This window comes from Ochotona princeps, chromosome 2 (genome assembly GCF_030435755.1).
Source record: "Ochotona princeps isolate mOchPri1 chromosome 2, mOchPri1.hap1, whole genome shotgun sequence".
NCBI classification, from domain to species: Eukaryota; Metazoa; Chordata; class Mammalia; order Lagomorpha; family Ochotonidae; genus Ochotona; species Ochotona princeps.
Window position 1 is genome coordinate 131,471,483 of NC_080833.1, and position 14,400 is coordinate 131,485,882.

At 57.6% G+C, this 14,400-nt stretch overlaps 1 pseudogene; it reads left to right on the top strand.

The window, feature by feature from the left end:
- The first annotated feature begins 8,279 nt into the window (after positions 1–8,279).
- LOC131478283 (SH2 domain-containing protein 5-like) lies at positions 8,280–12,972 on the top strand (annotated as a pseudogene).
- Positions 12,973–14,400: the final 1,428 nt, after the last annotated feature.

Below are 14,400 nucleotides of genomic sequence, written 5' to 3' on the forward strand. Positions count from 1 at the left end.
AGTCAAGGATGGCCCAAAGCCTTGGGACCCTACACTCACGTGGGAGACCTGGAGGAAGTTCCTGCATCCTGATTTCAGATGGGCACAGCACTGGACGTTGTGCTCACCAGGGGAGTGAATCATCAGATGGAAGATCTTCCTCTGTCTCTCCTCTCCTCTCTGTATATCTGACTTTGTAATGAAAATAAATAAATCTTTAATAATATTAATAATTTGTTTTTGCTTGAAAGAACCAGGGAGGGCCCGGCGGCGTGGCCTAGCGGCTAAAGTCCTCACCTTGAACGCCCCAGGATCCCATATGGACACTGGTTCTAATTCCGGCAGCTCCACTTCCCATCCAGCTCCCTGCTTGTGACCTGGGAAAGCAGTTGAGGACGGCCCAATGCATTGGAACACTGCACCCGCGTGGGAGACCTGGAAGGGGTTCCTGGTTTCTGGCTTCGGATCGGTGTGCACCGGCCATTGCGGCTCACTTGGGGAGTGAATCATCGGACGGAAGATCTTTCTCTCAATCTCCTCCTCTTTGTATATCTGACTTTGTAATAAAAATAAATCTTTAAAAAAAAAAAGAAAGAAAGAACCAGGGAGAGATCTTCATCCACTTTCACTCCTCAAATGACCGCAACAGCCAGAACTGAGCAAGAGAGGAGCCAGGAGCTGCTTCCGGGTCGCACAGATTGGACCATCTTCCACTGCCTTTCCAGGGCATTGCAGGGAGCTGGTTGGAGGTAGAACAATTGGGAGTCTAAGTGGGGCCCATTTGGAATGCTGGCATCCTGGTATGCTGTGCAACTTTGCCAGCTCCTACTCGGCATATTTTAAAATTAGATTTTTTAAAAGATTTATTTGTTTATGATTACAAAGTCAGATATACAGAGAGGAGGAGAGACAGAGAGGAAGATCTTCCATCCGATGATTCACTCCCAGAGTGAGCGCAACAGCCGGTGCACACCGATCCGAAGCCAGGAACCATTAACCTCTTCCAGGTCTCCCACAGGAGTGCAGGTTCCCAGTGCATTGGGCTGTCCTCGACTGCTTTCCCAGGCAACAAGCAGGGAGTTGGATGGGAAGAGGAGCTGCCGGGATTAGAACCGGTGCCCACATGGGATCTCAGGGTGTTCAAGGCAAGGACTTTAGCCACTAGGCCATGCCTCCAGGCTCAAAAATTAGATTTTTTTAAAGATTTATTTTTATTTCAAAGGTAAACGTAACAGAGATCTTCCATCCATGGTTCACTCCCCAAAATGGCCACAACGGCCAGATGTGAGCTGATCTGAAGCTGGAAGCTTCTTCTAGCTCTCCCACATGGGGTGCAGGGTCCTAAAGCCATAGCCCATCCTCCACTGCTTTCCCAGGCCATAAGCAGGGAGCTGGATCAGAGGTGGAGCAGCCCAGGCTCTCTAGCTGTCAGGGAGATACAAATGAAACCCACATGGAGGTTTCACCTAATTCCAGTGAGATTGGCCTACAGTCACAACTCTACTAATAACACCTGCTGGCGTGAATGTGGGGAGAATGGTACCCTTCTCCACTGTTGAGTGTAGATTATTACAACCACGATGGAAGTCAGTATGGACTGAAATAAGCCTGCCATATGACCCAGCTGTCCTAGGAATATATCCAAAGGAAATGAACTCTGCATATGCGAACAGGATCTGTGATTCTGTATTCACAGCAGCACAGTCTGCAATAGCAAAGACATGGAAGCAACCCAGATGTGCGTCCAAAGAAGAGAGATAAAGAAACTGGTACATCCACTTGGTGGAATATTACTCAACTATTAAAAAGAATGAAATTCTACTATTCGCGACCAAATTGTTCCAACTAGAGACCATTATGCTCAGTGAAATAAGTCAGTCCCAAAAGGACAAACATCGTATGTTCTCTGATATAAGGCAACTTTCATGCAAATTGTAAGATCAATAGCCTTTTTCAGTACTGTTTTTGCTGCAATCCATGTTTTGATATTTTTATTTTTCTTCAAAATAGTTCTTTTTATTAAATTCTTCACTGACTCATAGATCATACAGTAGCACCATTTTCTCCAAGAAGGGTTTTTTTTTTTTTTTTTGCATTTCTTCATCTACATATTGGTTATTCAGTGGCATGTTATTGGACTCCATGGTGTTGTAAATTTTTTTTTAACTTTATTCCTGTTGTTGATTTTGTTTTGTGGCTTTTCATTTATGTAACTATGTAATAGAAACTATCATATCCAGATGTGAAGATACAATGCAGTGTGCATCTCTACTTTCAAATCACAGATGGACTTCTAATAAAACTATTAAATATATCTTGACAATAGGATGGTGCACCTTTTGCCATTGTCCATGCCTGCAATACCAGGATACACTTAAATAGCAGAATAATGAACTTATGACTATATATGAAAAGCTGTAGTATTCTAATAATAGAAGGGCAAGCAGTGGAATGGGACAATATGAGGATACACTTAAACAGCAGAATGACGGACTATGACCTATTGCAAAGGACTATACTATTATAATAATATAGGAGAAACCATTGGGGGCAGGGAGAGGGATATTGGGAAGGGGCAAGGGAAATCCCAGGGCCTATAAAATTGTATCATAAAATAAAATAGCATCATAAAAAAAGAGGAGTAGCCAGGACATGAACTGGCCCCCTTATGGAATGCCAGAGCTGTGGGCAGCTGATTAGCTTGCTATGTCACCACACTGACCCGTAATATGAGGCTTTATGTTTTGTTTTGTTTTAATTGTTAAGGGCTTATTTGTTAAAAGAGGAGTGGAGAAAAAAAAGGAAATAGACCATCTTGAGTTTCCAAAGCCAGGCCCCAGAGAAGAGAAGCCAGGAGGGTAAGAGGTGTGGACGAAGAGCCAGGCCGCAGAGAGACGGAAGGCACTTGATGGGTGGTTTTGTTTTGTTTCCAGTCTTCATTCAAGTGCCAGGGGCCATTCTCTATTCCTCTGCCTCAGCTGGATTGCAGGCAGCGAGAGGCCACCTTCTGGGCCTTCAACCGTACAGATAGGGTGGGGCTTGGCATGCCATTCTGTGATGGCAAAGATGGGCATCCAGAAAGAGCACTAGGGTGCAAGGGCTGGTCCGAGGAAGCCCTGGGACGCTATCATCTGATCTCAGAGAGGGCACGTTCACTTGCAGAATAGGAGATGGTGCCCTTGGCCCTGACCCTTATGCAGGGAGAGGCCCTGCGGTCTGTGTCCCTGCTGAAATTGGCACTAATGGTGTGACCTTGGATAAGCACCTAGTCTGTTGGCCCACCGGGAAAGGCAGAGAGTTGAACTAGAGTCTGTGGCCTGCCCTCTGGCTTGGACACTTATTGACACTAACACGTATCTTGCGCCCACCAGTCTTTCAGGCTTGTTTATTGCAGACCAGATGTGTGCAGGCGCACAGCAAACCCTCACAAATGATCTTATTTGAATTTACCTCTTCAGGGGTGGACATTTAGACTGGCAGCTAAGACACTGGTCTGGATCATCTGCAGCCCACAGCGCCATGCCTGGGTTCGATTCCCAGCTCTGGCTCCGGACTGCAGTTTCCTGCTAATGACGTTGTGGGAGGCAGCAGTGACAGTTCCAGTACCTGAGCTTCCATGTTGGGGGGCACTTCAAGCTGCCAGCTTTGGCTGCAGCTCAGCCCTGGCCATTGTGAGCTAGGGGTGTGAAGCAGCAGACTGCAAAGACCCCCTGCAATTCTGGTTATGTTACAACGTTAGGATCCTAATGGGAAGGATTTCAAAACAGATTTGGTGAGGTGATGACACAATCCAGTCTGTAGCACTGACAATTTTTTTAAATCTCCATTCTAGGTCACTTATTGTGGGGGGCAGTGCTGGATGGATTGTAGGGACAGCCATGAGCACACTTATGAGGGATCAGCAAGGGGTGCTCAGGGACCGGATGGGGTGGGGCCGCAGGGGAAAAGGAGATGCCAGCGTGTGCGTGCGCGTGAGGAGCCGCTCGCGTGCCAGGCCTGCCTGAGCTCACCCCCTTGGCTCCAGGTTCAGCGCTCCACCGGTGTCGCTGCCCACTCACCGCTCAGTTGGCAACAACAGCGCCAGATTCTGGGATTTGGGAGAAAGGATGTGACAACAGGCTGACACCTGTGCAGTTCAGTAATTGTCACTGACTCACCGGCCCCGCCTGCCTCCGCTGCCATCCCTTCCCTGGCGGAACAAGGGCGGTTCCTTGGGGCTGCCTACACAAGTGAGTCATGAACCCCACAGCTGGCCGACCCTGCTCCCGGTGGCTCCTGAGGGCTGCTTTGGCATGCACAGGGGATAGGCATTGGGCAGCAGCTGCCAGGAGCTGGCTGACCCCCAAGGGCAGTGTGTACCTCCAATGAACTGTGAATGGGGCCACAGTCATGGTAGGGACTTGGAGTCACTGTGTGCCCCGGGAATTAGGTCCGCTGACTTCAGTCAGCCCAGGTAGTGGTAACATTGACACCTAAGTGACAATGAAGGAGTGAGCTTCAAAATGTCTACATGCACTTGGCTTGGAGATACCGTATTTCCAAGGAGGGGTGAAGGCCAGCGGAAGAAGCCCAGGGGTGGCAGCAAGGTCAGGGGGCAAGGTCACGTACTTGACCTCACACACAGTGTTCCAGATGTGGTTTGGTAGGCACTGTGTGTGTGTGTGTGTGTGTGTGTGTGTAGATTTCAATGTCTCTGAACCCCAGTGCATGCCCCCCTTGCAAGGTGGTCCTCTCTCCTTCAACCCATTGCAACAGAGGCACAGTGTCCCCTCTCAGCCTTCTCCGTCACATGCAAGTCCTTGGGCTTTTCTTATGTCGACCTGAAATTCCTGTCTGTTTTAAAATTCTATCAGAAATGTGTTCGAGTCAGTATTTAATTTTAATATTTGCTTGCTTAAAGATTTACGTATTTGAAAGGGTGAGTGACAGAGCAAGAGACAAGACTTTCATCTGCTGGTTCACTCCTCCCAAGGACCCCAACGGCCCTGGCTGGGCCAAGCCGAGGGTCCGAAAACTCCGCCTGGCAGTTCTAGCATCAGCTAGCATGTGGGCGCTCGGAGCCAGGCCTAGCATGACAGGTAAGACTCCCAAAGAATTGGGGCACAGGGTGACTGCCCCACGCGGCCCTAGCCACACACACCCCAGGCCCTTGGCCCCCTTGCCCCTCGGCCCTACACTCGCCTCTTGTGTGCTGGGCAGGTGCACGGGCAATCCGCTGGTTTTATCCACATGAGCAGCTTGGCCGACTCGGGTTTACTGTGTCATTTCTTGGCTCCCCCAGGGCACCTGGCTCACAGCACTGGTCGCCACTCCTACTACCTCTGCATTTTCAGGGAGGCGGGGTGGCACTGTCACCCCTCCTGCACAGAGCAGGCCCTGCACTGGGAGCCGCTGCAAGAGATGAGGATGGGTCCAAACAGCATCCCTGAAGGACCAGGGAGCAGGGCTCTGTCCCGCGAGTGCGGGGTGGGGACCCTGCTGTTCTGTGCCTCTTGCCAGGTTACATATAGGATGAGATGGGTAGCAAGCGAGGACTCACAAGGGTTCCACAGAGTGGTGGTATGGGAAGGCTTCTCGGAAGGAAGAGGAGCTATGCAAGGGACTGCAGGAGTCAGGGTTCCACAGGAGTGCCCCGGGAATGAGTCCTTGGGGGACTCAGGGCTTGCAGTCCAGCAACAGACTCCCCATTAGACCCTTTAAGGGGGAGTGTGGGGTGTGGTGGATGGGGATGGGCGGTGCCCAGGCCCCCAAGCGGCCGCTGACTGGGCAGCTCGGCCTAGCCTCTGCAAGGACACTGGGCTCCCAGGGCCCGCGCTAGGCGGGCTGCGGGGTGGAGGCATGGGCAGCCCACGCAGGGGACCCCGTGCGGCCTGGGGCCAGGCGAGCTTTGCACCCCGCAGCTCCGTGCACGCAACCCGTGCTCTTTTCTCAGTTGTGCGTTTTCTCCATCACTAACTCCGTCCCCAGCGCCCCTGCGCCCCTGCGCCCCTGCGCCCCCGCGCCGCTGCGCCCCTGTGCCCCGCGGAAGCGGGCACTTTGTGTTAGGGAGCAACCACGAGGCTGGCTGCTGCCACCCCAAGATCAGCGCACGGCAGAGAAACTGAGGCAGGGGGAATGACTCGCCTGGGGGGGTCCCACCTTGTCAGACCCCACCTCCAACTGCTGCGCCCGGCTGCGTGGACCTCGGTCTCAAAGCAGCTGCAGGTCCCCTGGCGAGGGAAGCGCCCCAGTGGGACCTGACCAGGCCAGGACACAGCCCACTGCCGCGGAGGACCCCTGTCCATGGGAGGAGAGCGCCAGCCACGGTGCCTGTCCCTCAGAGAAGAGCCCCAGGGCTCTGGTTTTACCGCCTGCTGCACCCCACCACCCCCACTTTTGCTGCCAGCAGGTGCCTTCCCATACCTGAGTCCCACCCCACCCTCGGCCCTAGGCTCGGCTGTGTGCAGCAGAGGGGCCTCCGTGCCTGACCCTGGAGGGGCGCCCCTCTGTCCCTGAGCCGGGCCACCTGGCAAAGCCCAACCCTGTCCAAGTGGTCCCAGCCCGTCCCAGCCGCCCCTCCCCTCCTCCCTCCCTCCCCTGCCCCCCAACTCCCCATGGAGCCATGGAAGGGAGGGGGTAAGGGAGAGGAAGAGCACCTGATTTCAGAGAAGGCTGAGGACCAGAGCTTCTGCAGGTGGGGAGCTAGGATCAGGTGAGGGTGCAGGGGGAGGGTGAGCCCCCCCCCCCCCGCCTGGACGCTGGAGCCACCCAGAGCTCCTGCTTGAGCCTGGCTGTAGGCAGGCTTTAACAGCCCTGGGCACACAGGGGCTGGTGGAGAGCAAGCCTACCAGTGTGCCTGGCTGGCTTGCACCCCCTTGCCCTCTCAGTGCCAGGGGTGGGGAGGGGTGTCAGCCTGAGGGTGTCCCCCCACTCGGCTTCCCACCCCTCCCTTCCCACCATCTCTCCCTTGTTCTCTGCTCCTTGTCTCTTTGGTGGTCTTGGTCTCTTTCGCCCATCCCAGCCCCCAGATGGGACTCAAGCCAGGGGGAGCCTGAAGCCCTAAGCCCCTTTTGTGCCAGCTGCACAGCTAACCAGTGCAGAAAGCGGGGGTACACTGGGATCTGCATCAGAGGTGCCAGAGAGCAGGGGGAGGCCTTGGGCTGGGAGGGCCCCCCAGAGCGCTTCCTGTCGCTGGGCAGCATAGTTCCCACCGTGACCCTGGCTGCCAAGACGCAAAGCAGCTGCCGCTCTTTGGAAGGCCCGTGCACCTGCACAAGCTCCCAGGCTGGCTAGTGTCATGGAGGGTCCCTGTCAGATGCAGCTAAGGGGACCTGGGGGGAGACTGAGGGGAGGTGATTCCTGGGCCGCTGGGAAGATGCACTGTGCCCCTCACTGATGGGTAGCCCACTGGTGTGAACACATTGGTTGCCCTGCCCTGACTCAGTGCTGGGGTGGCTGGAGGATGCTTGCGGAGGCCGCTTCTCTGCCCACAAGTGAATGTGTGTGAGGTTGACCACCTTCTCCTTACCCGGATGCTGGGTGACTGTAAGTTCAGTTCGGTTCGGATTTTATGGTCTGCATTGGGTTCTGGGAAGGGCCGGGGCCAGGCCACGCCAAATAAGCCAGGGTGCCTAAATCAGGCTCTCAGCCTTAGCTCTCCCATCCAGCTCGTGGCCACCCCATGGGCTGCCCTGCCCCAGAACCTGCTTTGGCTCCCCACTGCCCACAAAGCAGAGCTCCCCAGTTTGGCATTGAAGACTGATTACATACCAGATCAGACTGCCACGGGGTGGCTCTGCCTCAGTCCAGCTGCCCACCTGCCGCCTGCCTTTACAGGCCAAGCTTGAGGCCCTCACACCCCTCTGATGTCTTCCCAGGCAGGTGCTGCCTACAGTCTACCCACCACCACCAAAGCCACCACCCCCAGCGCTGGGAACAGAGGCCGTGTGGCATTAGGCTCTGAGCTCTGTGCGCGTTGGAGTTGCTGAACAAAGTGAGCAAGTGGCCCGTCCTCGCTCTGCTCCTGGCAGGGCCGGGCACGGTGCAGCCTATCATATCAAGCGGTGTGTAATGTGGTGTCTTTCTCCTCATCGTGATGTGAAATAGAGCGATCACTGCCTGCTAGTCTGTGTCCCCAGCGCCTGTGGCCTGGGGTATTGTTGGATGAGTGGACAAAGGACTGGGAAGGAGCAGAGGAGCTCCTGGGGGCCTCAGCAGGAGCTGCGCGGCTCGCCTGCCTGGAACCCACACTCCTCCCCTTCCCTCCCTCGCCCCCTACAGCCTTCATTCACGGGCATCTTGAAGCTGGGCATCCCAAGGCCATGCAGAGGGTGGGGGCAGGGGGCCGGAGGGCCTCTGACTGCGGGCCTGCCCTGTATCGGCCCAGGTGCATCACCAAGTTTGCCCAGGTGGGTGGGACTGCCCAGCCTGGGTGCCCTGGCATGTGGGTGGCCCTGTCTGGGTAGGGGAGGCTGAGGGTCAAGGAACTACTTCCGGGTCTCCCCTCAGTGACTTTGGAGTGGGATGTGTGTGTGTGTGTGTGTGTGTGTGTGTGTACAGGTGAGGGAGGGGATCCACAGGGACATGGCAGAGCCCACAGCTTGCCTGACTGAGCAGAGAGTATGTCTGGGTCGGGGAGATCTGGAGAAGGGTGGCCAGGGGCTTGCGTCTGACCCCTGCCACCTTCCTTGCTCCCTGCCACGCCACCACTGAGCAGTACGTGGGCTCCTTCCCAGTGGACGGCGTGGACTCCCAGGAGAGTGTGGCTGGTGCAGCAACAGCTGTGGCTGCTGAAGGTGGAGGTGCCCCCAGTGGGGGCCACGACTGGCGGGAGGATGGGCCCTTCCAAGGCCAGCTGTCCCCAGGGAATATAGCTCCTTTGGCCCGGGACCCCCTCCCTCGGGGCTGTGCGGGATCCCGCAGCTGGGAGACCACGGGAGATTCTCAGTGTGGCCCTGATGGGGATGGTCAGCGAGGAGCCACCCACTCTTCCCTGGCCCCTGGGGCTGGCAGAGTGGGTTCACGGCGCCCCGAGGCTGGGCTGGGCAGGTGATGCTAACTCCTCCTGCCAACGCTCCACCCAGGACTGTCCCCACCGCCGGGCCGTCATCCTCAAGTTCAGCCTCCAGGGACTCAAGATCTACAGTGGGGAGCGTGATGTAGGAGCTTCAGGGCTCCGGGAGGGGCATCTACCCTGGGGCTGTCCTCAAGCCCTGCCTCCTGGGGTGCACATGGGGGTGGGTTCAGGGAGTGCTCCCCCAGCCCTGCTGAGCCTGGGGTCAGAGATGCCCACTCCTCCTCCTGGCACCCTGGTGCTGGAGACGGCCCACTCTTTCTCCTGGTACAGAACGGACCCTGACCATGGGTCACACTGTGCTGTGCTCCCAGTGACTGTGGGCCTCAATCACCTAAGGTCCAGGCATGTCATGGGGCTCTGGCATCAAGCACTGAGCTGCCAGCGTGAGGTGAAACCCACCACCTGTTTGAGAGGGACTAGTGTCTCCTCACTTGAGCCATGTCACACCAAGGCATGTGGAGGAGGTATGGCAGGGCTAGGACTTGAACCCTTGGCATGTGCCTCAGAGGCCAGGCTGTAAGCCCGGGCCTGCGCCACTGCCTGTCTCTGACCCAGTGGTCCGTGCAAGTTCTGCCCTTGGGTCACAACCCCACCCACAGGCTAGCACATCCCAAGGCCACAGCCCCTAGCAAGATCCAGATGGCTAGAGCTGGCCTGATGGAGGCCATGAGCACCCCTGCCCCCCGACCCGCAGGTGCTTCTGATGGCGCACGCCCTGAGGCACATCCTCTATTCCACCTGGTGCCCAGCTGACTGCCAGTTTGCCTTCATCGCCCGGAACCCACGGAGCCCGGCCAGCAAGCTGTTCTGCCACCTCTTCGTGGGCAGGCAGCCAGGATAGGTGCCTGGGCCATAAGGCGGGCAGGTGGGGAGGTGATGCTAAGGATGGAGAAGGGGATGGGCCAGGCATCAGGTGGCCTTTCAGGCATGGCTGCCTGCAAGCACAGTGCCCCTGTCCACATATCACCTTGGAGGCTCTGGAGAGCAGTTCCGTGGCCTTAGTGGTCCCTGGCAGCCTGCAGGCCAGAGCCTGTGCTTGGCTTCGAGGAGTGCAGCCAGCACCAGGCCTCTGCTTGTGCCGTGGCCTCTGTCCTGTCTCTACACTGTCTGCCCTTGAAGCTCAGCCTCCGTGTTCCTGAGGCTCCTGCGGCACCCTCCCCATCCCCATCCCTCTATCCATTTGTCCCTAATGATAGTTGCCTGAGTTCTTGGAGAGCAGAGGCCGGACCAGGCTGGGCTGCGAGTGCTCCACTGGGGTGGTGGGGACAGGGCCATCTGAAAAGCTCTAGGCGAGACAGCTGCAGAGCCCCAGGACCCCAGGGTCGGCAGGCAGAAGCTGAGGCTGTTGCTCACTGCTGCCGTGTGCGTGCAGCTCCACGCTGGATCCAGGCTGACCCCTGCCCGCGACCTGGTGCTTAGTCTTCCAGTGTGTGGCATGTCTTGCAGTCGGCACACAAGTCTGGTGCCTCTGCTGGGCCACTTCATGAACTCCTCAAAGGATCATAGAGAAGGCCATGGTCACCCAGCTGTTCCTGAGGAATGGGGCCAGGATTGGAGCCCAGGGCCTGAACTCTTGGCGCCCTCTCCAGGGTGAAGGCAGGATCCCCAGGGCAGCTACCTCTGCTCCTGAGTGAGGGAGGCTGGGGTGGGGGCCTGGTGGTGAGGTTCCCGGGGCTGAGTGAGACAGCACTCCTGGTTGAGGTGCTGTGCACAACCGTGGTGATAACCGAGTGCCCCGTCCAATGGGAGCTGCTTCTGCCTGTCCTACATCCACATCCTGCACCTGTTACTCTGCCGCTCCTTCCAGCTCGCCTACCTCCTGCAGCACCCTGAGGAGAGGGCATGACCTGAGCCCTGCCAGGCCCCCACAGGGGATGAGCCCCGAAAGCCCGCAGCGGGCCCAACCGGACCTAGTGCGGGAACCCTTCAGCTGGGATCAGCTGTCACAGAACGTCCATGCCTTGGTCTCCTTCCGGCAGCTGCCAGCAGAGGGGCCGGTGGGCAGTGGGGTATGCAGTGCCCCTAGCCAAGGGCAGGCAGGAGGAGGGCAGAGAACTGGGGGAGTGTTGGGGGCTGCACCCGGGTAGCTGGGGCCAAGTCTGCCTTCCCACAGCCTCTCCCTGCGTGCCCTAGAAGGAGCTGTCAGAGTTGGAGGGCTGAGGGGGCACCCGCCACGGCCACCTGGGGAATCTCTACTGCTCCCCAACACTGGTCCACAAGAAGGCCATCCATAGCAAGGTGATCCTCTGTGGGGCCTACTGGGCCTGCACACATGAGGCTCAGCTGCAGCTGTCGGCACGTGAGGCCTGTGAGTTGCCCCAGCGCACTGGTGTCCATCGCAGGGCATGGCTGGCATGGGTTGTGCTGCAGGGCAGTGGCTGCACCTCAAGACAGGTGCCTCTGTGCAAATGTGGAAGTACCTGTGCCTGTGTACCCAGTCTGAGTGCCTGGGGCTTGCACAGGTGCCGCTGCACAGCGGGGTGTGCCTGCAAGTCAGGGCAGGGAGGCCCTGGGAGGAGACCCATCTGGGATGCTGGGGCCTGCATGGAGTGCGGGCCTAGCGTAGGAAGGGGGAGGCCCTATTTCCTCTGACCCTGAATGGTATCTCCACAGTTCCTGCTGCGTGGGAGGCATGGCCCCAGGGTCCTGGAGGCTCCTCATGCCTGGTGGAAAGCGAGGGCAGCCTGACGGAGACCATCTGGGCCTCCGCCGGCATCTCCAGGTTTGGGGAGGGGCGTGAGGTTTGGCCTGGTCTGATGCTTAGTTCTGTTGTGGGGATAGGGTGAGGGGACGGACTCTCCCTCCCCTTGGCGCTCTTACCAGCCCCATCTCTGTGCACAGACAAAGCTCCCCAGCCCCGCAGACCTTGGGCCACCTGAGTCTTCTTAAATGTGAAATGAGATAATGAGAAGACCTCCTTGGTGGCAGGGCTGTGGGGAGCTCCAGGACCCGTCCATTGCTCAGGGGGACTGCCTAAAGCTACCCCAAACTAGGGGTCCTGCCCACAGCCTCTCCCACCCTCCAGCCCCCAGGCCCAGTGCCCTGGCCCTGCTGCAGAGAGACATGCTTGGAGCCTTCCTGCTGTGGCCAGAGCCAGGCACCAGCAGCCAGTGGTGCCTGTTGGTGCTGACACAGTGTGGCGTGGTGCCTGACCAGGTCTTCTGCAACCGTGTGGGCTGCTATTGCCTGGAGGTGAGTGCAGGAGGGGCCTGGCTCTGCCCCATTGGTGGCCTAACACTCATCACAGTGCAAGCTGGCCCTGCTCCTTATCTCACCTCCCTTACCCTGCTCCCGATCCTTCCTCATTGGTCCAGGCCTGAGCAAAGAGCTCTTGGAGGAAAAGTTGGAGGGTTCGTGGTCACTGAGGGTCTCCAATCTAAAGGGTGCTCCCAGAGGGCACCCTGCATAGAGCTGGGCTGAGTGACACTTCACATTTCTGCTGGGATGTTGGCTCTTAGAAATCCTGCTTCCCCATACCCTAGCCGGTGGGTAGTCAAGCGGAGAACCCACACAGAGGGGCATGACCTTGCCTAAGCCTGCACAACCTGAGTCTCCCTTTGGGTGTCAGCCAGGGTCAGACTGGAGTGTTGGGGCTTTTCTGGACAGGTAGTGAGTGCAAGAGGAAGTGGTTTGTGGCCCTGCCCCAATCCCACATGCCGCCTGAGCCCTAGGGTGCTGCGCTGGGTGTAAGCCACAGGAAGGGGCCCCCATGCTGAAACCCCTTCCTTTGCCAGCACCTGCCAGCCGACTTCCCCAGCCTGGAGGCCCTGGTGGAGAGCCACTCAGGAGCCGAGCGCAGACTCTTCTGCCCCCTGGACATGGGCCACCTGAACCCCACCTACGAGGAACAGGACTTGGGCCATGAGGGCAGGCCGCCTCGGACTCTCCGGCCCCTCAGCCATGCCCAGTCGGAGGCAGAACTGCAGGGCCTGAGCTAGGAGGCTGCGGGGTCCAGGGCTGCTCCTCATTTGGGCTGCAACCTCCGCAGCCTTCTGCCCTTCTCATCTACACTGGCCAGGGGGTCCTCTGGTTGCTGTGTCCCTCGCGTGGGTCTTCTGTCACTTCCCAGCCCACGGTCTGTGTCCTGCTGACATGCTTCTGTGAGGGGGCAGAACGCAGCGCCCAGCCCTAGGGGCTTTGTCATCTTGTTGCCTCCGGCGTCCTGCTTGACTCCTGGCTTAGGAGCTTGCCAGGGTGGGTGGGGGGCCCTCCCTGACTGGGTTTTCCAGAATCCAGAATGTTCCTGACCAAGGCCTCCCTTCCCAGCTCACCCTGCTGTTGGAGAGGCATAGGCCAACCCATGCCTGTGGTTTGTGGCTGGCACGGCTGTCAGGACTCAGCACAGCTCACCAGGCCAGCCGCATGAGGTGGAGGAGATGGGTCTAGGTAGTGGTCCTGCTGATGACTGACAAATCTAGGTTACCCCCCTTTCTGCTTTGAGTGAACTTGGCAGGCCAGCACGGGTGTGCTGGTGAAGTTATGGAATACTTGGTTCCCGAGGCAGAGGCCCCACCACGCTAGCAAGCAGCAGGTGTGTCACCCTTCGGTGGCAGAGACAGCCACCACTCCCGCTCCGCTCAGGGCAGTCCTGGCCAGTGGCCTTGTCACTGTCTCACCAATCTAGTAACAAAAGGGAGCTGTCCACTGGGGTGTCCTCTGTTGGGACAGGCCATCCTGATCTGTGTCAAATGGGAGTGGGCAACTGGGCCTCTCTCCCAGCATCTCAACTGCAACTCCTCCCCTCCCTGGGCATGGGCAGTGGAGGACACCCTGTCCCCCTCCCCTCCATCCCTCTCTCCCTCCTTCCGCAGTCTCACATGCCTTTAGCAGGGAAAGGGTTTTTGCACTTTCCTGTGCCTGGGAAGACAGTTCATGAAACCTTGGAATTGGCCCAAGCACCCCCGTGGGAGGAATGGGTCTGGCTGCATGCTGGCAAGGTCTGGGGCCAGGTGCCCAGATGCCCTCCTGACAGCTTTTATTGGTTAGAAGTTACACCTAGGGAAAGAGTTTTGGCCCACAGGTGCTGACTTTTCAGTGTCCTAACATCAGAGCACAGTTGTGTGTGTGTGTGTGTGTGTGTGTGTGTGTGTGTGTGTGTGTGTGTGTGTTTCCAGCCTACATCGTGTGGGCAGCCCAGCTGTGTGGACACAAATAAAGTGCATTTCCTCCCCTCTTCCGATACAGGCTCCTTTGAAAGGTGGGGCCTCTGTCCAGCCACTTGGTGCTGAATGGCTCAGGATCTCCAGAAGGAATTGGGTAGGGGGTGTGATCAGCCAGGTCCAACTCCTTCATACCTTCAGGGGAAGGTGCTGTAGGAACAATGCTTGGTGCCTTGAGCGCTGGCTACTGGAGCTTGCTCTCTGCTC